This window comes from Lutra lutra, chromosome 14 (assembly GCF_902655055.1).
Source record: "Lutra lutra chromosome 14, mLutLut1.2, whole genome shotgun sequence".
NCBI lineage: Eukaryota > Metazoa > Chordata > Mammalia > Carnivora > Mustelidae > Lutra > Lutra lutra.
This window is the reverse complement of record NC_062291.1, coordinates 73662368-73683819: the sequence shown is the minus strand read 5'-3', so window position 1 is coordinate 73683819 and position 21452 is coordinate 73662368. Positions and strand designations below refer to the sequence as shown.

At 35.4% G+C, this 21452-nt stretch overlaps 1 protein-coding gene across 7 annotated transcripts in view; it reads right to left on the bottom strand.

The window, feature by feature from the left end:
- Positions 1-21452, bottom strand: part of ATRNL1 (attractin like 1) — an 817982-nt gene that overhangs the window by 613104 nt on the left and 183426 nt on the right. The gene's annotated exons all lie outside the window — the stretch shown is intronic.

Sequence of the window (21452 nt, the reverse complement as noted above, 5' to 3'; positions counted from 1 at the left end):
CCATATGAGTTATACATCAGTCAACAAACATACAAAAAACTTAGAGTTAAGTAGATGAGCTGAAAAATAATTGACACAAATTCTTCCCATATCTGGGTTGAACTGGTTGAATTCTTCCCATTACGAAGGTTGTACATAACATTATTTTATCCTTGCTCTCACCAAAAAAGTGGGATTTTTTTTTCCCATTCTTTGAACATGGATTGGCATCAAGACTTCTCAAAAAACAGAATGAAGAAGTGATGGTATACAAATTCTAAGCTTAGGCCTCAAGAGGCATACATACTCTGCTCTCTCCTTAGAATGCTAAAAATAACATGTATAGAGCACAGTTTATAAACGGGAGGATGATAGGACAGCAGAAAAAAGTCATCCATAGCAGAGGACCCCTAGACCAACCAGCCAGCTCAAAGTACTAGACATGTGAGGGAAACATTTTGAGACCAGTCAAAGCAAATCAGAAAGCCAGATAACTGCAGTCACATTAAAAAATCAATTAATCAATCAACCAATTAATCAATTTAAGGGAGATTAAAAGAAGAACTGACTAGCAGAATTCAACAAGAAAAGAGATGATGCAAAATCATGAATAAAACTGCTTTAATACTGTGAGCTTGGGGTACTATGTTAAATAGTAATAACTGAAACATAAGTTTAACAGAAAACTAGAAACATGTATAGGAAGAATCAATGAATTGAGACACAGATCAAAGGAGATGCAAGAATATAAAATACAAAGAACAGTAAGAAAAATTATGGACATAATGAAAAAGCCTAACACAAGTAAAGCAAAGTCCTAGAAATAGAAGACAGAGTGACATGATGGGACAGATGCAATATTTGAAGAGATAATGGCAGGAAATTGTACAAAAATGATGAAAAAAATCAAGCTACAGGGTAAACAAACCATATAATTCACAATCACAATAACAAATAAAACTGATCCTTAGGTACATCATATTAAAACTGCTGATATTCAAAAACAAAGAAAAAATCTATTTTAAAAAGCCAGCTGGAGATTTTAAAAAAAAAATACTACTTTCAAAAAGTAAACAATAAAACTGATAAAGGAATTCTTAAGAGAAGCAGTAGGAGCCAGAAGAAAAGGAAATTACATCTTCAAATTATTGGAGGGAAAAAATGTATCTGTCAACTTAGAATGCTATTTCCAATAAAAACATCCTTCAACTATAAAGACATGCAAGTATACAATAAAACATTTCTCAGGTATATGAAAGCAAACATCATTTATAGCTACAAGTGAGAAACAGTATTTTTATAAATGTTAAATAAAATTCATCAAGCTAAAGAAATATAACAGAAGTAAATTCAGATCTATAGGAAAAAATGAAGATCACAGAAAATGAACACTACATGGGTTAGTAAAAGGATTTTTTTCTTGTCATGATTTCTTTATAAGAAAATCATCTGTTTAAAGCAAAAACTAATAATGCATTGTGTGGTTAATAACATATACAGAAGTAAAATATACGGCAATAATTACACAAAGGACAGAAAAAGAGCAAATGGAATTACACTATTGTAATATTCTTACCTTATACATGAAGTAGTATAATATTGATTCAAGGTAGACTGTGATAAGATAAAGATGACTATTACAATCACTACAGCAGTCACTAAAAAAAACACAAAAGAAGTATAGCTAAAAATCCAATAAAAGTGATAAAAATGGACTTTAAAAACACTCAATTAATCCAAAAAAGGCAAAAGGAAGAATCAACAACAGAAGAAAAAATAAAAGAAATTTTAAAAATAAATACCATGATGGTAGAACTAAAACTCAATTATACCAGTATTATATTAAATCTAAATTGACTAAACACTCTGATAGAAGGCAGAGATTGTCAGACTAGATTTAAAAAACAAAACAACAACAAAAAAGGCAAGACCTATATGTTGTTTACAAGAGATTCATTATTGTAGATAAAAACAGACAGAAGACTTCCACTTCTGCCAATAAGTCATTAACCACTCTAAGAATTGACCTCCACTTGTAAACAACAAACACAAAACAGAATATATGAAACAACTACTTTCAAATAACAGGCAGCTCAAGAATGGCATCTGAGAAAAATGGAAACATGGGCCTATGACTCCCCTGACTTGTTACCTGGAGACAGATTTAAGGAAGCAGCCCAGAGAGGCAAACCCAAACAAAGGCCAGAGAGTCATTTAGCTGAGAAAGCAAAGATCAAAGACTGGGGAGGTCACAGTGGCTAGAATTCGGGGAAAAAACATGAGAGGAAAGAGAGCTATACATATCAATCTACTGAGGAGTTTTCTTAAATCTTTGGCTGCATAATGACTGGACACAGAGTGTGAAACTCCATGAAGTTAGAGAAAGTACCACCAGAAAACAGTAAGTCAAACAATGCCAGTAGCTCACAAAGGACTGGAATACTTTGTATTCCAACTAGAGTGGAGACCCCTTAATACAAAGACTACTCTATAGAGACCACAGAAAGACAGTGACTTAGCAGTGGAAATAAATTAGCCCTGAACTTAAGACTATGTATAGGACCTTTAAAAAAAAGAAAAAAGAAAAAAGAAAACTTAAAAACAATTCTTGAAATGATCATACAGATTCTAAATAATGTAACTGCATGCCAGAATAAAGTACAACACACTAAACGAAATAGAACTATATAATAAAACTCCAAAAATCCACAATGTCTAGAATACCACAAAAAAATAACCAAGCTGGAACATCTGCTCCTTCATCAGTAAAACAAACAAAAAAATCAATAGAACAAACAAGAAAACATCACACATGATGGAATGAGCACAGAATGATTTTTAAAACAGCTATTGAAAGTATGCTTTAGTGGGGTGCCTGAGTAGCTGGGTCAGGTGAGTATCTACTTCTGAATTCAGCTCAGGTCATGCTCTCAGGGCCTTCAGATCAAGCCCCACATCAGCTCCGCACTAGGCATGGAGTCTGCTTAAAATTCTCTCTCCCTCTTCTTTTGTCCTTACTCCCAGTCTCTTGCTCTTTCTATAAATAAATAAATAAATAAATAAGCTTTATATGTTCAAGAATATAGAAAAAAACATGAACATAAAAAGGAGAGAAATGGAAAATACAGAAGTGAGTAAAACACCATTTTAAAAGATGAAAAATAAAACAAAATAAAAAATAAATTCAATGAGGGGAAAAGTAGTCTTTCAACAAATGGTGCTTGGACACCTGGATAAACAAAGGTTCAAGAATTAGGTTGGATCCATATCTCATATCACACACAAAAATTAACTCAAAATAGAAAAAAAACTAAATGTAATAGCTAAAACTATTAAATTCTTAGAAAAAAACATAGGAGTAAATCTTTGGTATCTTATATTACACATGGTTTTCCAGATAATACACCAAATGGGGAAAAAAAAAAAAGAACCAGATAGGCCATCATCAAAATTTAAAATTTTTGTGCAACAGGGGTGCCTGGGTGGCTCAGTCAGTTAACTGTCTGCCTTCGGCTCAGGTCATGATCCCCAGATCTTGGGATCAAGCCCTGCATCAGGCTCCTTGCTCCAACAGGAAGCCTGCTTCTCCCTCTCCCTTTTGTGCCACTCCCCCTGCTTTGTGCTCACTCTCTCTTTTTCTGTCAAATACATAAATAAAATCTTCAAAAACATTTTTGTGTGTGTGCAACAGAGTACATTATCAAGAAAATGACAGGACAATCCATAGAGTAGAAAATATATTTGTAGATCAAACTTTGATAAAGGACTTATATCTACAGTATATAAAGAACTCTTACGATTTCATAATAAGAAGACAAATACCCCAATTAAATAATGGGCAAAGAATATTATGGACATTTCTCTGAAAAAGAGTAGAAAAAGCCAATAGGCACATGAAAAGATGCTCAACACCATATCCACTTAGAAACTATATATCATAACTGCAATGAGATACTACCTCACACAAACCAGGATAACTATAATCAAAATGACATGAAATAACCAGTGTTGGTAAAGATCTAGAGTAATCAGAACCCCTTGTGAACTGTCAGTGGGAATATAAAATAACACAGCAGCAGCTGAAACAGTTTGGTAGTTCCTCAAAAGGTTTGATGTAGTCACTGCTTGACCCAAAGTAATTGTATCTAGTAAAGATACACCATTTCAAAAGTGATGAAAATAGGTCCGCACATAAATTCTTACATGCATGTTTATAGAAGCATTATCCAAAAGACCTCAAATTGTAAAGATCCAAATGTCCGTCAGGTGATAACTGAATAAATAAATTGTGGTATATTCATAAAATTGAACATTATTTGGTAATATAAAGAAATAAAGTACTGCTGTATGCTGCAACATGGATCAAATTTGAAAACATTATGAAATGTGAAAGAAACCAGTCTCGACAGACTACCACTATGATTCAATTTACTTAAAATGTCCAAAATACATATATCCATAGAGATATAAAGATTAGAGATACATAATGGATACATAAATCCATTAAAGATATAAAGATTGCCCATAGCTGACAAGGGTAAGTGGGGGCTTAATAGTGACTGCCGATAAGTATAAGTTTTCTTCTGGGGATGGTAAAATTGATGGTGGTGATAGCTGCATAATTCTGATTATACTAAAAACTCGTTGAGTTATAGACCTTTAAATGAGTAAATTGTATGGTACGGTGGTTAATCTTTGGTGTCAATAAAACTAGGTTACAGTACTCAGTTTTTAAATCAAATACTAATGGCCTCCTCTTCAGTGTGGTAGGAACTTGTATATGTGATAGAAGGGTCATCAACTTAATCTGGTGATTCAGTTATATTACATGGCATAGCTGACTTTAAGAAAGGAAACCCATTCTGATTGAATCCAACCAAAAGATCCTTTAAAAGGGATTGGTCTCTACTGGAAGTAAGAGATTCCATGTGAGCTTTCGAGATGATGTTGCTAGTTTTAGTGATGGAGGGGGCCGTGTGGGAAAGAATGTGAGCATACTTCAGGAGCTGAAGTGGTTTAGTATTGACAGCCGGTGAAAAAATGGGCACTTAGTTATACAACTGCAAGAACTGAATTTTGACAAAAATCTTAATAAGTTTGGAAGCACATTCTTCTCCAGAGCTTCCAAAGACTCAGCCTGACACCTTGATTTCAGCCTCTGAGACCTTGAGCAGAGAAACCAACCAGGCCACATCCAAGAGCTATAATTCCAAGCTATAATTGTGTATTGTTTAGGCCTCTAAGTCTGTGGTAATTTGACATGCTGCAAAAGAAAACTAATACATTCTCCAAAATAGAGCAGTGGAGAAAAACGAACAAACTGATGTGATGGCAGCTACTTATCTCTAAGTAGAAAGTGGTAACCTACAATATCTCTGGAAATCAAAAGAGAAGCCTTATCATACACTGTTGAACCTTCACCTATTTTGAACGTTTACTGTTAGGTAGAAATGTTCAGGAATGTTATGTCCTCTTGATGAATTCACCTATTTATCTTTATGAAGTGATCCTCTTTATTCTAGGTAATATTTTTTGCTCTAAAATCTGTATCTCTTATGTCAATGTCACCAATTCAGCTTTCTCTTGACTTGTGTTAGCATAGTTTATCTATTTCCATGCTATCACTTTTTAAATGTATCTTTGTATTTTAAATGGGTTTCTTAGAGGTAGGGTATTGGGTCTTGCTTTTAGCTAATATGAAAATCTCAGCCTTTTTATTATGGTGAGTATATCATTTACATTTAACATGATTATTGAAATAGCTGAGGTTAAATCTATCATTTGCCATTAGTGAACTATTTGTCCCATCTGTTCTACATGGCTCTTTTTCCCTTATCTTGCCTTCATTTGGGTTATTTTATCTACTTCCTTGGCTATGACTCTGTGTTATTTTAGTAGTTCTTTAGGGTTTAGAATATACATCTACAAATTAAGTTCAAGATTTACCACTTCACATATTGTTTAAAAAAAAAAATCTTACAACAGTAGACTTCCAATATTCTTTCCTTGGCCTTTGAGGTATTGTTGGTATATTTCTACATAAAACTTAAACTCAGAATACACTCTTGTCATTTTTGCCTTAAAACACTAATTGCCTTTTTTAAATATGGAAGTTTTAGGGGAAAAAATTCTTTACTACGGTGCTACCATGTCTTTTGTTCTTCATTACTTTGTGTAGATCAGATTTATATATGGAAATTATTCTTCTGAATGAAGGACTTAAGATTTCTTAACACTTCTTATACAGCAGGTCCAATGGTAATGAATTTTAGAGTTTTTAGAACTTTGAAAGAGTCTTTTTTAACCCTTATTTTAAAATATATATATATATCATTAAGTAAAGAATTTCAAGTTTTTTTCTTTTGCTATTTTAAAGATGCTGCATTTCTGTTGCTCTACTGTTTTCTGGCTTTAATTTTTTCTGCTAAGAAACCTGGTTCAAACTTATCTTTGTTTCTCTGTTCATACTGAGCCTTATTTCTCTCTGGGCTGCTTTTATCTTTTTATCACTGGCTTTAAACAATTTAATTATTATGGGAATTGATATAGATATCCTCACGTTTCTTGTACTTAACATTTATTGACATTCCTGCCTCTTTGGATTTTCGGGTTTCATCCAATCAGGAAAAATTTTGCCATTTTTTTTTTTTTCTGATTTTTCTAAGCCCTTTCTCTCTCCCCTCATTCAGAGTATCCAATCACAAAAATACGAGGCCTCATGCCCCACAGCTCATTGATGTGCTGTTCATTTTGCTTCAGTTATTCTTCCTTCTATGCTTCATTAGAGTACTTCCTATTTGTCTTTGAGAGTATACCAATCTTTACTTTTACAGTGTCTAATCTGATATTAAGCCCATTCATTTTTCATCTTAGAATATATTTCATCTCTATAAATTCTACTTGGTTTTTTTGTTTTCTTTTATTTCTGTGACTCTACTTAACATGCTCAAAAGTTTAATTTTTAAATTTGAAATACCTTCATAATCTTTTTTTCAATAGCCTTGTCTACTCTTCACATCTATTTAATTTCTAGGTTGGTTTCTATTGATTGTTTTTTCTTTTCCAGTTGGGGTCAAGGTTTTCCTATTCTTTGCATACATGCTAATTTTTTTATTGGAAGCCAGACATAGTAAATCTTAAATATTACATTTTGGATGCTGGAAACTTTTCGTATTCCTATATTGTTTAGCTTTGTTCTGGAATTTGGCTATGTTAATTGAAGACAGTTTGATCCTCTGGCCAAGTTACACAAGACAATTGCAACATCTAGTCTAGTGAAAATTTTGCCATATTAAGTAAAGCAAATTCTTCTAAAGTACTCTACAAGATGTCCAATGAATAATGCCCAGGCAATTCCCAGTCCTGTGTGCTATTTGCTATTCCTTTTATTCCACTCAAGTAATTCTTCCTGCAGAACTCAAGTAGTTTTCTACAATGTTGTACTTATTTTTTAGCTGAATATTCAGAGGATACCCTTCTTCAGTTTTCCACAATTCTCTCTCTCTGCTCAACTCTCTTCTTTGAACAGACAGGCACCTTGTCCTCCGCTCCCCAGATTCCCAGTTCCATTTTTCCAACACAGGATAACCAGACTCTACTTGTGTCCCCTGACTGCAGCACCTCATGCAAACTTTCTTCCAGCACTAACTGGGGATAGTGGTAAGGTTCACCTGACTCCTTTCCTGTTTCTGAGGGATCATTAACTTTGGCTGCCTGTCCAATGTCTCAAGAAGTGTTTTTCATTTTGTCCCATTTCTTAATTGTTTCAAGTAGGGGCAATTAAATTGGGTTATTTTTAGAGTAACCAGTCATCCCAGTTTTCTCAGGACTATACTGGTGTTTGTACTGAAAGTACCACATCTCAAGGAAGCCCTCAGTCCTGGACACATTCCAGGATAGTTGGTTACCCTACTCACTGTTACTGCATTTCTCCTTGGTGATATTTTTTTTTATTTAAAAAAATTTAAAAGATAACTTGCCATTAAAGCAAAATTAATAAAAGTATACTATGTGATTTATAACATATTTAAAAGTAATAAGGCTCTTACACTACTGTGAAGTTATAATATCACTTAAATATAGACTGTGTCAAGTTAAAGATGAATAGAAATCCAAAAGCAAGCAAAAGAAGGTAATATAGTCAATAGGCTAATAAAATGAAGCATAAAATATACTCAATTAATTCAAAGGAAGGCAAAAAAAGGAGGTAAACAGATACAAAGAACAGATGGGAAAAAGAGAAAATAAGTAACCAGATGGAAATTTAAGTCAACCATATTGATAAAACATTTACTTTAAAAGACCCAAACACATTAATTTAATGGCATACACTTTCAAATTGTATTAAAAAGAAAGAGCCTAACAATGTGTTATCTATAAAAAAAAAAATACTAAAAATACAACACAGGTAGCTTAAAGTAAAAATATGGAAAGAGTGTATCATAAAACCACTACTGAAATGTAGTTTCTAGAGGAACATTCATAACATCAAAGGCTTATATTAGAAAAAAATTATCAACTTAGTTATTTAAGTTTCAACCTTATGTAACTAGAAGAAAAGCAAATTAAACTATAAACAAGCAAAATGAAGGAAAAATTAAGAGCAGAAATTAATGAAATATCAAATGGACAATAGAGGAAAATCAATACAATGAAAAGCTATTTCTAGGATCAATGAAAACTGACAAACCTCCAGACAGACTGCTCAAGAGAGAAAACACAGATTATCAATATTTAGAATTAAGGAGAAGTTATCACTAAAGATCCTTTAGAGAAAAGGATAATAGCAATTATTATGAATATCTGTCAGTAACATCTTAAATGAAATAAATTCCTCGAAAGACGCAAACACTAAACTCCTTTGAGAAAAGTTAGTGAACCTGAATAGCTTCATACCTACTTAAAAAAAAAAAAAAAAAGAATTTGTAGTTAAAATCTCTCTCCCAAAGAAAACTCCAGGCCAGATGTCTTCATAGGTAAATTCCACCAAATATTTAAGAAATAATGCCAACTTTACATAAACTCTCCCAGAAAATGGAAGAGGAAAAAGTATTTCCCAACTCTTGAGAATGATACCAAACCAGACCCTAAGATAACGACAGGCAAATATTCTCAACAATATAAATCCAAAAATACTTAGCAAGATTTAAACAAATTGAACCCAGTAATATACTAAAAGGATACTACATCATAAGTGGAGTCTATCCCAAAATGCAAGATTGGTTTGGCATTTGAAAACCAAACAATATGAATTAATGATATTAACTAAGACAAAAAATAATTATACGATCAGCTCAATAGGCACATGTCTTTGGAAGAATTACACATCTGGCCGTGATTTAAAACAAACAAACAAAACAAAACAAACAAATAAACAAAACAAAACCTCAACTAACTAGGAACAGAAGGGAAGTTCTTCAATCTGTAAGGACATTTATGAAAAACCAACAGTTAACATTTTACTTAAAGGTTAAAGGCTAAATACTTTCCATGTAAGACTAATGTACACTCTCACTAATTCAATACCATGTTGCACAGTAGGTCTTGACAGAGCAATAGGGAAAGAACAAAAATAACATGCATGATTCAGAAAGGAAAAATAACTCTGTTTATTGAAAAGCAATGTTAAGGGACGCCTGGGTGGCTCAGTTGGTTAAGCGGCTGCCTTCGGCTCGGGTCATGATCCCAGGGTCCTGGGATCGAGTCCCACATCGGGCTCCTTGCTCGGCACGGAGCCTGCTTCTCCCTCTGCCTCTGCCTGCCTCTCTGTCTGCCTGTGCTTGCTCGCTCTCTCTCCCTCTGTCCCTGACAAATAAATAAAATCTTAAAAAAAAAAAAAGAAAAGAAAAGAAAAGCAATGTTAAAAAAAATCCTAAGGAATCTATAAGAAATGTACCAGGATGAACAGAAGAAATCACCAAGGTCACTTAGTACAGGGATACTATATAGTAAAATAAAATGTATTTCTATAAAATAGCAAATTAGGGGCACCTGGGAGGTGCAGTCAGTTAAGCATCCAATTCTTGGTTTCGGCTCAGGTCATGATCTTGGGCTTGTGGGATTGAGCCCCATGTCAGGCTCTGCACTCAGCATAGAGTCTGTTTAAGATTCTCTCTTCCTTTTATTTAGCCCCTCCTCCCACTCTGTGCACACATGCTCTTTCTCTCTCTCATAAATAAATCTTTTTAAAATAACAATAATAAAATAAAATAGCAAATCATTAGAAAATTATGTCTTTAAAATCCCATTTGTTCCAGCATGAGGAAACACTGTAGAACTTTTTGATAACTGAAAACAATGAAGGCTGCCTAGGACTATGTCTCCCAAGAAACAAAGAAGATGACTTAGAAGTATGGATAATTTGAAGAACTGCTCTTGATTATGGAGAAAAAATGTGGGAAGTAAGAAAGGTGCCTTTTAGGACCAGGTGGTTAAGGGATAAAGAAATTAATTGGAAAGTTAAATTCCTGCAAGACAAAAAAGAAAGCCACAAATTCAGAGGCCACACAGTCCTTATCTTGGCCACCACAACTTTGCTGTTCTCACAAAAGAGAGACCATAAAACCAGAAATCTTACAAATACACCAATGCCAGAAATGGGAAGAAAAAAAAAAATGACACTACACACAGTTATTCCCCCAAAATCAAAAAAATAACAATAAAATCAAGAAACCAGATAGGACATAGCTTAACTGATAAAAATTCCCCTGAAAAATATAACCATGGAGCAGGAAATTATGACAACTTTCTAAGCAATAAATATAGTTAAACCAACATTTGAAGATTTTTAAATCTACCTTAAATCAGAAATTCAATTAAGAATAGAAATGGACATAAAAGAGGAAGAAATGAAAAAAGAGTTGACTGAACTATGGAAGGAAATGAAAACAAGCCCCGAAATGGACACTGAATTATAAGATATCCAAAATAGAAAAATAGACAACCTTCACAATTTAATGAGGCATTAAAAGCAAGGCAGAAAAACAACCAAGAAAGCAATAAGGTGATTCAGAGAGAAATAAAGAGGGTCAGAAATGGAGAATCTATTTAAAAATATAATCCAAGAAAACTTCTTAGAAATAAAATAATACCTTTGTACCCCCTTCCAGTCACTAGTTGCTGTGCCCCAAAAGTTACCACTTTCCTGACCTATATAATACCATAAAACAGATTTGCCTGTTTTTGAACATTAGGTAAACTGAGTCAGTGTCTTGTTTATGTCTGGTTTCCTTCTCTCCACACTGTGTATGGGAGAGCCACCATATTGTTCCATACAATTATAGGTTAATCATTCTCATGCTATATGTTCTGTTGTACATAATATCAACTTCTTTAATCATCCAACTGTTGATGAGCATTTGGATGAGTTCTAGGTTGGAGATATTAAAATGGTGCTGCTATGAACATCCCTAGGCATGTCCTGTAAATGAACATAACTTGCTTCCTGTTGGGTTATTGGGCCTAAACCAGGGATCAGCAAACATTTTCTGTAAAGGACCAAATAGTAAGTGTTTTTAGACACTGTGGGCACATACAGACTGTCAGAGATTCTTCCCTTCCTTAATTTCCTTCCTTCCTACTCTCCTCCATTCCCCACTCTTTCTCCTCCTCCTTTTCAGTTTTAAAAATGTGAAGTCACTCTTGTTCGCAGGCTATGTAGAAACAAGCCACAGGCTAAATTGGGCAGCAGACTTCAGTTTACCTGCCACGGCCTACACATATGATTCTTGAATCATCGGGTATACATTTGTTCAGCTTTAACAGATATTTCCAAAATATTTTCAAAGTGTTTATACCTTTTAGGCTCTCAAAAACCAATATATGAGATTTCCATTTGCTCTACATCCTTGCTAACATTTAAAATTATCTTTTTTTCATTTTAGACATGCTCATGGGAGATTAGTGGTATCAGTTTGCGGTTTTCATTTGCATTTCCCTCAAGACCGAAGAGATTAAACAACCTTTCAGATGTTTATTGGTCTTTTAAATATTCATTTTTGTGATGTTCAACTATCTTGGCCATTTTTTGTTTGTGTAGTCTTTTATTACTGGTGTATAAAAAATATCAATTCTGGATAAAGGGCTTTATCGGTAGTACTGTAAGTATCTTTAATTCTGTAACTTTCCTTGCTCATGTTTTCAATGTTTTTTATGAAAAGAATTCTTAGATCTTAATATAGTACAATTTATCATATTTTCCCATATGGTTAATCTTTTGAGTCTTGTTTAAGAAGTGACTGTTAGGTGGGAGTTAAGATGGTGGATTAGTAGGAGGAACTTATGCTTGCCTCGTCCCTCAAACACACCTAGATAAATACTAAATAATTCTGAACATCCAAGAAATTGATCTGAGGATTGAGAGAACAAACTGCACAACTAGAGGGAGAAAAGAGACCACATCGTGGAAAATAAGAAGTGTGGAGAAGTGATTTGGGAGAAGAAAAGAATCATGGGCTACAGAGGAGAGGGAGCCCTGATCATGGAGAGAAGAAAGGGAGAGAGACAGACAGACAGACAGACAAAGAGCAGCGCACAAAGGATCACACGAGAAAAACATTTACCAAAACCACTGACTGGGAAAACAAGAGGGGCTGATTATTGTGCATTTTTATAACCAGAGGAGTTCAAAGACTGAAGTTTTAGAAGTCCACACTTGGGATTCATAGTGCCTGGATAGATAAAACCTGACTTGTATATATTCCCTGGATGAAATTAATTGAAAGGCAAAGGAGGAGTGCCCAGAACACTAGGCCTCCTTTGAAGTTTCAAGGCTGAAAGTAAACAGACAGATTCTTACTGCAGCTCAAGATTCTCTTCCCAGGAGTAGATGTTTAAAATACAGGCACCTGTAGTGGTCATGTGCTTCAAGAACTCCTTGCCTTGCATGTGTGTATTAATTAAATTCATAATGAAAGCCTAGACAGAGCTTGGCTCAAGGACTTTCACCAATAGAGCGCCTGATCCCCAGGCCTTTCCTTTCTCCTACTAAGTGTTGGAAGTAATCAATCCTTTCATTCGCCATCTCAAGGTTTGCTGACCAAAACCAACACACACTGTGGACAGAGTGGAGCCTGGTAGGTACAGCAGTTCTCATATGAAGAAGGGCAGAGGCCAGGAAGAAGTTTCATGATCAGAGGATATACTGGGAGAGCTGTTTCCTCACTCTTGAAGTGCATCTGGAAGAGGTTGCTCTGCATTTTGGAGAACAAAAGAGCCAAGAGTTCTCATATTGTGTTGCCCCATTCCATAGCATAAGGGTAGAGACACTTACTGAGGGCAGCTAACCTGGATGATAAATTTTGGTGAGCGTTACCATAAACTTCAAGCTGTTGTGCATTCCTATGACTACCCTTCTGGGGCAAACCAGCACCAGCCAAAGTATGATGAGACCTTCCCCCAGAGGACCAGTGTGGATCCACACCACATTGGGTCCCTAGAGTTTGGAGATTGGAAACTCAGCCAGCAACCCTGAGATAAAACACAGGTGCTCTGTGCTGACAGATGGGCAGATGGCTGGGACACAGACAGGGTGAAGGCTGAGGAATGCCTGGAACACATGAGGGGAGATATTATTCATATCGTAGGAATCCCAGAAGAAGAGAGGGAAACGGGGAAAGGTTTATTTGAACAAATTATAGTTGAAAACTTCCCTGATCTGGGGGGAAAAAAAAACAGACATCCAAATCCCGGAAGCACAGACAATGCCCATCAAATTCAACAAAAGCAGAACAACGCAAAGACATATCACAGTAAAATTTGCAAAATACTAATAAGAAAAAAAGTCCTAAAAGCAGCAAGGGAAAAGAAATACCTCCTGTGCAAGGGAAGACAAATCAGGTGAGCAACAGATCTATCCACAGAAACTTGACAGGCCAGACAGAAGTGGCATGATATATGCAATATGCTGAATGGGAAAATATGCAACCAAGAATACTTTATCCAGCAAAGCTGTCATTCAGAATAGAAGAAACGATAAAGAGTTTCCCAGAAAACAAAAAGTAACAAAATTCATGACACTAAACTGGAAAGAAATATTAGGGGACTCTCTGAGTAGGAAAAAAAAATTAAAATCAGCAAAGACTTCTAGGAACAGAAAAAAGTCTCCAGAAATGATGACTTAACAGTTAATACAATGGCACTAAATTTATATCAATAATCACTCTGATGTAAATACCTATCAGTTATCACTCTGATGTAAATGATGTAAATGCTCCAATCAAAAGACATAGGTATCAGATTGGATAAAACAACAAAAAAAAACAAAAACAAGACCCATCTATATGCTGCCTACAGGAAACACATTTTAAACCTAAAGATACCTGCAGGTTAAAAGAGAGAGGATGGAGAACTATTTGTCATGCTAATGGACATCAAAAGAAAGCAAGAGTAGCCATACTTATAACAGATGAACTTGATTTTAAAACAAAGGATATAAGAAGAGATGAAGAAGAGCAAATATCTTAGTAAAGGAGTCTATCCAACAAGAAGATCTAACAGTTGTAAATATTTATGCCTCCACTTGGGAGCACCCAAATATATAAATCAATTAATAACAAACATAAAAAAAACTCATTGATCATAATACAATAATAGTAGGGGACTTTAACATCCCACTTAGCAATGGACAGGTCATTTAAGCAGAAAAGCAACAAGGAAATAAGGCCTTTGAATGACACACTGGACCAGATGGACTTATCAGATATATTCAGAACATTTCATCCTAAAGCAGCAGAATACACATTCTTTTCAAGTACATATGGACATTCTCCAGACTACATCACATACTGGGTCACAAATCAGGCCTTAATAAGTACAAAAAGACTGAGATCATACCATGACATATTTTCTGACCACAATGCTATGAAACTTGAAGTCAACCACACAAAAAAATTTGGAAAGACCACAAACACATAGAGGTTAAAGAACATCCTACTAAATAAAGATGGGTTAACCAGGAAATTAAGAAGAAATTTTTAAAAATGCATGGAAACAAATGCAAATGAAAACATGACAGTCCAAAACCTCTGGGATGCAGCAGAAGCAGTGCTAAAGGGAAGAATAAAGCAACACAAGCCTACTTCAAGAAGCAAGAAAAATCTCACATATATAACCTAAACTTACACCTAAAGAAGCTAAAAAAGGAACATCAAATGTAGCCTAAAGCCAGCAGAAGAAGGGGAAAAATATAGGTTAGAGCAGAAATAATCAATATATAAACAATTAAAAAGAGTAGAACAGATCAATGAAACTAGGAGCTGGTTCTTTGAAAGAACTACTAAAATTGATAAACCCCTTATAAGCCAGACTTATCAAAAAGAAAACAGAAAGGAAAAAAAGTCACAAAAGAGAGAGGAGAGATCACAACCAACACCACAGAAACACAATTATAAAGGAATATTGTGAAAAATTATATGACAACACTAGAAACATATAAACTACCAAAACTGAAACAGGAAAAAAATAGAAAATTTGAACAGACTGATAACCAGCAAAGAAACTGAATCAGTAATGAAAAAAACTCCCAACAAACAAAAGTCCAGGGCCAGATGTCTTCACAGGGGAACTCTGCCAGACACTTATACCCAACTTTTGTAACAACATGGACAGGACTGGAAGAGATTATGCTGAGTGAAATAAGTCAAGCAGAGAGTCAATTATCATATGGTTTCACTTACCTGTGGAGCATAAGGAATAACATGGAGGACATGGGGAGATGGAGAGGAAAAGGGAGCTGGGGGAAATTGGAGGGGGAGATGAACCATGAATGACTGTGGACTCTGAGAAACAAACTGAGGGCTTTGGAGGGGAGGAGGTGTGAAGTTGGGTGGGCCTGGTGGTGGGTATTGTGGGGGGCACATATTGCATGGAGCACTGGGTGTGGTACATAAACAGTGAATTCTGGAACACTGAAAAGAAATTTTAAAAATAAATAAATAAATTTTTAAAAAGAAGCATTCATACCTATTCTCCTCAAACTGTTCTAAAAAAGAGAAATGGAAGGAAAACTTCAAAATTCATTCTATGAGGCCAGCATTACCTTGATTCAAAACCAGAAGAAGACCCCACTAAAAAAGGAGAATTACAGGCAAATAACCCTGATGAACATGGATGCAGAAATTCTCAACAAAATACTAGCAATTTGAATCCAATAGTACATTAAAAGCATCATTCCCCACAACCAAGTGGGATTTATTCCTAGGCTATAAAGGTGGTTCAATATTCACAAATTAATCAATGGGATTCAACACATTAATAAAAGAAAGGCTAAGAACCCTATGATCCTCTGAATACGTGCACTAAAAGCATTTGACAAAATACAGCATCCATTTTTTTTAAAACCCTCAATATAGCAGAAGGATAGAGGAAGTGTAAGTCAACATCACAAAGGCCATATAAAAAAGACCCACAGCTAATGTCATTCCAAATGGGGAACAACTGAGAGCTTTTCCTCCACAGTCAAGAAAAAGACAGGGACATCCACTCTCACCATTGCTGGTACTGGAAGTCTTAGCCTTAGCAATCAGACAACAAAGAAATAAAAGGCATCCAGATTGGCAAGGAAGTCAAAATTGCACTACTCACAGACAACTCGATACCATACATAGAAAACCCAAAAGACTCCACCAAAAATATTTGCTAGAACTGATACATGAATTCAATAAAATCATAGGATACAAAATGAATGTACAGAAATCTGTTGCATTTCTATACACCAATAATGAAACAGCAGAAAGAGAAATCAAGGAATCAATCCTATTTACAATTACATCAAAAACCATAAGATATCCAGGAATAAATTTAATCGAAGAGGTAAAAGATCTGTGTTTTGAAAACTATAGAACACTTATGAAAGAAATTGAAGAGGAAACAAAGAAATGGAAAAACATTCTATGGTCAAGGATTAGAAGAATAAATATTATTAAAATTTCTAAACTTCCCAAAGCAATCTACACATTTAATGCAATCCACATCAAAATATCAATATCATTTTTCACAGAACTACAACAAGCAATCTTAAAATGTGTATGAAACCACAAAAGACCCCAAATAGCCAAAGCAATCTTGAAAAAGAAAACCAAAGCTGGAGGCATCATAGTTTCAGACTTCAAGGTACATTACAAAGCTATAGTGATAAAGACAGTATGGTACTGGCACAGAAATAGACACTTAGATCAATAAAACATACTAGAAAACCCAGAAATGGACCCACAAGTATATGGTCAACTAATTTTCAAAAGCTGGGAAGAATATCCAATAGAAAAGAGAAAGCCTCTTCAAAAAATGGCGTGGGATGGGGCACCTGGGTGGCTCAGTGGGTTAAGCCGCTGCCTTCGGCTCAGGTCATGATCTCAGGGTCCTGGGATCGAGTCCCGCATCGGGCTCTCTGCTCAGCAGGGAGTCTGCTTCCCTCTCTCTCTCTCTCTCTCTGCCTGCCTGTCTACTTGTGATCTCTCTCTGTCAAATAAATAATAAATAAAAATCTTTAAAAAAAAAAAATGGCGTGGGAAAACTGGACAGCAACATTCAGAAGAATGAAACTAGACCACTTTCTTTTGGCACACACAAAAATAAATTCAAAATGGATGACAGACCTAAATGTGAGACAGGAAACCATCAGAATTATAGAGGAGAACACAGGCAGTAATCTATTTGACATCAGCTATAGCAACTTCTTACTAGACACGTCTCCACAGGCAAGGGAAACAAAAGCAAAATGAACTATTGGGACTTTAAGATAAAAACTTCTGCACAGGGGTGCCTGGGTGGCTCAGTGTGTTAAGGCTCTGCCTTCCGCTCAGTTCATGATCTCAGGGTCCTGGGATTGAGCCCCACATCGGGCTCCCTGTTCGGCAGGGAGTCTGCATCCCCCTCTCTCTCTGCCTGCCTCTCTGCCTACTTGTGATCTCTGTCTCTGTCAAATAAATAAATAAAATCTTAAAAAAAAAAAACAAAAACAAAAACTTCTGCACTGCAAAAGAAACAATCAACAAAACTAAAAGGCAACCTTTGGAATGGAGAAAGATATTTCCAAATGACATTTGATAAAGTGTTAGTATCCAAAATTTATAAAGAACCTATCAAACTTAAAACAAAAACAAGGGGCGCCTGGGTGGCTCAGTGGTTAAGCCGCTGCCTTCGGCTCAGGTCATGATTTCAGGGTCCTGGGATCGAGCCCCGCATCGGGCTCTCTGCTCTGCGGGGAGCCTGCTTCCTCCCCTCTCTCTGCCTGCCTCTCTGCCTGCTTGTGATCTCTCTCTCTCTGTCAAATAAATAAATAAAATCTTAAAAAAAAACAAAAAACAAAAAAACAAAAACAAAAACAAAAACAAAACAAAACAGAACAAAATAACCCAGTTAAGAAATGGGCAGAAGATATGAATAGGTATTTTTCCAAAGACATATGAAAAGATGCTCAACATCACTCATCATCAGGGAAACATAAATCAAAACCACAATGAGATACCACTTCATACCAGTCAGAACAGCTAAAATTAACAAAACAGGAAACGTTTTTGGCAAGGTTTTTTTGTCGAGGATGAAGAGAAAGGGGAACCCTCTTACACTGTTGGTGGGAATGTAAACTAGTACAGCCACTCTGGAAAACAGTTTGGAGGTTCTTCAAAAGGTTGCTATGAATTAGCAATTGCACTACTAGGTATTTATCCAAAGGATACAAAAATAGTGATTCGAAGGGGTACATGTTTATAGCAGTGTTATCAGCAATAGCCAAACTGTGGAAAGAGACCAAATGTCCATCAACTGAAGAATGGCTAAAGAAGATGCAGTACACACACACACACACACACACACACACACACACACACAGAAATATTACTCAGCCATCAAATAGAATGAAATCTTGCCATTTGCAACAATGTGGATGGATCTAAAGTGTATTAAGCTAAGGGAAGTAAGTCAGCCAGAGAAAGACAAATACCATATGACTTCACTCATATGTGGAATTTAAGAAACAAAACAGATAAACATATGGGAAGGAACAAAGGGGGACAAACCATAAAAGAAACTCTTAACTATAGAGAAAAAACGGGGTTGCTGGAGAGAAGCGGGCAGGGGAAATGGGCTAAATGGGTGATGGGTATAAAGGAGGGTATTTGTGATGAGCACTGGGTGTTGTGTGTTGGTAAAGAATCACTAAATTCTGTTCCCAAAACAAGTATTACAATTTATGTCAGATAACTAGAATTTAAATAAAAACTTCAAACATTGAAAAAAAGAAAAGAAGTGATTACTGACCAGAAGCCTTAAAGTTACACAAGCACCCTGTTTCTCCTTAAAATTTCATTCCTCAATTTCTATATTAAGTGGATTATTCTTATAGCAATTAATACTGGGGGGTTCTAAGAGTGATTTTTTTTATTCCCCTCACTCCTTCTACATTTATTATTTAGAATTTTTCTATAAGGAATTCTTGTTCATTCACACCATTTGTTTATTTATTAAATCATTAAATCAATACAGAATCAGGATTTAGGTTTTTGAGTTATAATACAATACGATCATTATCTTTTGCTTATATTTCATCCGTGGAGAACTCATTTAGGTTGGTGCTGTGTTCCTTTGGAATCATCATGATCCCATCCTTTCTTTTTTTTTAAGTTCTTTTTTACTTTCTGTCACCAAACAATGCTCCGAGCTCATCGTGTTTTCTCCCTGTCCCAGTGCTAGACTTAGCCATTTCTCTACGGTGCCATGGTTCCTTTCACTGGAAAACAGTATTTAGAAACCAAGATGGAGGCACTAGATATGTTCACTGCTACTGGGATGTCATGGCTTCTAGACCCTCTTGACAAACAGAACTAGGAAATAACATTGCGTATATACTAACCTATGTATACATACATATCTATAGTTACTTTTTGTGTATATATGTTAGAATAAACATGAATTCACATTATTATCTCAGACCCTAATCCAACACCACAGGGTTCTTTGTAGTCTTCAGTCCTTGCTTATTTTTAACTTCTTTCTCTAACAGGGGAAAACCTAGCTTAAATTAAACACAATTTATTTGTCCAAACCTAGTAAATGCATAAAGTATTGTTAGAAATGTTAACTTATACCATGTGATACACAAATTTACTAACCAGAATACAATCTTATATATAGTTTTCTTTTTTCTTAGCTTGACGGTATCCAATCAAACTGTTTTCCAGAGTTACTTAGGTCAGCTCTTCTTTTTTTTTTCTTTTTCTTACATTTATTTCTTACATATATTATATTATGGCATTTGTAATATAGTTAAATTTACTTGTCATAGTTTACTTTACACCCTGGGATCCCCTGGTATTCTAGTTGACTTTTCCTTTTAATTTGCATTCAGGAAAGTTGGTTCTTTGTGGTAAACAACATGGGTTTTGACAAATGTATGGAGTCATGTATCAACCTAACACAGTATCATAAAGAACAGTTCCATAACACAAAAAATTCCCTTGTGAGGCCCCCTTGAAATAAATCCCTACCTTTGCTACTCCTGGCAAATAACTGATCTGTTTTCCATCCCCACAGTTCTGCCTGTTCCAGATCATTTTATAAATGAAATAATACTACAGGTAGCCTTTGGGCCTGGTTTCTTTCTCTAAGTAAAAAAAAATTTTAAATTCAATCATCTGGTACAAACCAATAGTTTTTTTTCATTTTTGCTTTTCATATACTTCAAAATTTATGTAGCAGCTTTCATTCCACTCTGTGCCACATTCCCACAATCCATCTGGTTTCAGGACAGCACACTGTTGGTGACTCACCTAATGAAAGTTCTGCAGTGTCTCTCTACTTTTTAACCTCAGAATTTTCACTAGTGCCAGGGCAAACTATTGATCAGACATGCTGACACAGCTCAGAAGTACAATACCTCCAAAGATATCACTCAGCCAATGAGAATCCATAGATAAGTTCTCTACCCTCCCATTTCGTCAGTGGGTTAACTCTAAGAAGCACTCCACATGGTTCTTCTAGGTCCCTAGTGGGTTTGAGGCCACATTTCTAAGTACAGCAACCAGCTTAATATTTGTGGTTTTTCTCCCTTCTCCAAAACTCTGTTTTCTCAATTGTGCCTCCCGGGTTCACCTCCTAAATAAACTCTTTCATCCAAGTCCTTGTGTCAGACTGTTACCTGTTCTAGAACACTTTCCCAGATATCCCTATGACTCACTCCCTCATCTACATGAATTGTTTATTGCTATTTCTCAGTGAGCTCTTATCTCACTACCCTTTTTAAACTGCAGGCCATATCCCCCTTCCTTACTTCATTTATCTAACAGCAATTTAACAGCATGTAACTTCATATGTGCATAATTAATTTTGTTAATTTCAGTTAGAATACAGGTTTCATGAGTGCAGTGATTTTACTCTCATTTGTTAATTGTTGTGTCTCTAGCACTTCAAACACTCTTTGGCACATAGTAGGCACTCAATAAAAATATACTGAGTAAGTTAATTTTTCTAGGAGACTGGCT